At 31.2% G+C, this 2,939-nt stretch overlaps 1 long non-coding RNA gene across 1 annotated transcript; it reads right to left on the bottom strand.

Moving 5' to 3' along the window:
• Positions 1-1,702: 1,702 nt before the first annotated feature.
• LOC136085021 (uncharacterized) lies at positions 1,703-2,189 on the bottom strand. Its single transcript, XR_010641009.1, has 2 exons — positions 2,056-2,189; positions 1,703-1,935 (listed from the first exon to the last, which is right to left on the bottom strand). It is a non-coding gene; the product is annotated as an uncharacterized LOC136085021 (long non-coding RNA).
• Between the last annotated feature and the right edge of the window lie 750 nt (positions 2,190-2,939).

Below are 2,939 nucleotides of genomic sequence, written 5' to 3'. Positions count from 1 at the left end.
AATAAAAGTTTTATAAAGCATAACTGACTGCGAAAAAGCAACAAATTTGTTAGACTATTTTCACTTTACTCTTTAAATTAAGCTGAAATGCGCTATAAATTTGTTAGATTGAAATAAAATAATATGTCAGACATAAAATTATGTCAAAATATGTCAATAGCAAATATGTCTGACATATTTTATGTCAGCAGAAATTAGTTCAGACATAAAATTATGTCAAAATATGTCAATAGAAAATATGTCTGACATATTTTATGTCAGCAGAAATTAATTCAGACATAAAATTATGTCAAAATATGTCAATAGAAAATGTCTGACATATTTTATGTCCGCAGAAAATAATTCAGACATAAAATTATGTCAAAATATGTCCATAAAAAAATGTCTGACATGTTTTATGTCAGCAGAAAGTAATTCAGACATAAAATTATGTCAAAATATGTCGATAGAAAATATGTCTGACATATTTTATGTCAGCAGAAAATAATTCAGACATAAAATTATGTCAAAATATGTCTATAGAAAATATGTGGGACATATTTTATGTCGGCAGAAAATATGTCTAAAAATATGTCGACAGATCTGCCAGACATATTATGTCGTAACAACCCTGGTAATGCTAGTTTAAATGCTGTTATGCAAAAAAAAAAAACGTTTTTTGTGTTAAAAAAGTATAATTTTTAATCAATTAAGGTATTGTTGCTTTTAGTTATCATTGCATAATGTTTTTAAAACAGAAAGTTTTAGTTAAAACTATCATGCTTTTGTTTATGCAAATGACTTTCATACGGCAACAAATTTTATCACTTTTTAGTTCTAGAGAAACGAAAAGCTAGAAAAACGGTTCCATTATTTTATTTTTAATACGTTGGCAACCATACACGTGATTGTCAAATCTGTCAGTTGAATGGCTGATTCTGCAACTTGAAATATTGCCATATGTGCAATTTCTTAAATTACTTGTTTTTCCAGTATATGATTGACCATTACGCGATAAACATTCTAAATAATAAATGACATTGTTGCTGTTACAATTAAGGTGACTTATAATGTTCAAGATAGCACCCTTGATGTTACAAATTTTTTTACCTCTTGCAGGTAAAATAGACAAATTTTGCAACGACTACCATATTATTTAAAAAAATCTGTATTTTTATTGTTAGATGGTACGGAATTAGTTTAGTAGAATTAAGTTGTCTTAGTAAATTTGTTGGTTCCCAGTGGGCACAATGACGTTGAAATAACGTTAAAACAACGTCGCAAACCGACGAAATGCAATGTTGAAACAACGTTGAAATTTGGTGGAATTGGAAACAAAATCCGACGTTGAAAACCACGACGTTGAAACAACGTCGATGAAAACGTTGTTTCAACGTTGTTCTAACGTCTTATCAACTACATATCATCCATATTTCAACTTCGATAAAATGAAAATTAAAAGTTCAACGTTGAAATTACGTTGTTTTAACGTCTTATCGACAATATATCAACCATATATGGTTGATATATTGTCGATTAGACGTTAGAACAACGTTCAAACAACCTAATTTTAACGTTAAATTTTGGTCATTTGATAAAAATTATACAGCCTATTGGATATAACTTATATCCAATAGGCTGCAGCCATGTTAAATTGCCATCGTTAACATGTTAAATTGTCTCGACTTGGATTGCGATAAAATAAGAGAACAAAAAAGCAATATTTTGCGCTAAAAGTAGTGTATTTCATGTTCAAAAAATTATTTTAAGGGAGTTTATATAAGAAATAGATAGAATGTTACCATTTTATATATACATTTTATATTAACATATTCGAATCGTCATTTACGCACCGACCGCCACCATTGGATCTGTCGGGTGCATATTTCAACAAACTCATGATATCTGTTCTGACTTCAGTAACCGTAGCAGTCGTTTTACTAAGCATGACGCTCTCTATAAAAAAAGGTATTGCCTGAGTAATTTGCAACAAGTACAGCAAGAACTTGAAATTAAAGCAGCACCAAAGCATCAAATTGTGTTTTTCAATAACAGATAACATTACTCATGACTTACCAACAACAACCTTACAAATGTTTTTGCCATTAAATTTCTCTTTACCCTTGCCGCCAGCCATGTTGAACTTTGATTGTAAACCATTGGTCATCAACCTACAACAAAAAGTTATTATTTTTATAAATACATTAAACTTTGATACAAGATCAGGTTAGGTAGCCCAATGGCACCGCTTATACCGCGGAATTCCGAATGGTTTTAAAATTTCAAAAATGCAATGACTTTTTTTTTTTGTAGAAATAGGTCAATTTCAATAAAATTTATACATATATATAATAGATCATCCAGGTCAAATTTGAAAAATCCTTATTTTCCCTCTTAATTTGCTTTCATCTGAGTTGCTTTTTCTTTTTTAGTTTTAAATTTCATCCTGTAAGATAGAGTCTGAATTATATTCAGAATCTACTATTGCAGTAGCCTCACAATTGCAGCTGCTACAGACATCTTCATTTAATGAAGCTGAGCAATCAATATCAATGTCACTACTAAGAAGCTCATTAACCAAAACATTATTCCGTCTCCATCGCTTTAACCGGGTAGCCATTTCCCTAAACAACAGAAGGCACTTTTATAGTATGTATATATACACTTATATGTTGTCTGAAAGTTTCCTTCTATATTTTGTTGACAAAAAGTAAAAGTTAAAATGCAAGACCGGATTTTTTTTTTATTTATTTATTGATAGACTGCCTGCCCCAACCAAACTCTCAGTCGATGTAGCAGCACTCCCTTGCAAGTCAGGCTAAAAGATAGTAGATGTAGCAGCACTCCGTTGCGAGTCAGGCTATTTATCAGTCGATACAGCAGCACTCCGTTGCGAGTCAGGCTATTTGTCAGTCGATGTAGCAGCACTCCCTAGCGAGTCAGGCTATAAGCTAGTCGAT

The sequence above is a fragment of the Hydra vulgaris genome, chromosome 09 (genome assembly GCF_038396675.1).
Source record: "Hydra vulgaris chromosome 09, alternate assembly HydraT2T_AEP".
Taxonomy (NCBI): Eukaryota; Metazoa; Cnidaria; class Hydrozoa; order Anthoathecata; family Hydridae; genus Hydra; species Hydra vulgaris.
The sequence above is the reverse complement of the archived record's forward strand: the minus strand, read 5'-3'. Positions and strand labels throughout refer to the sequence as shown.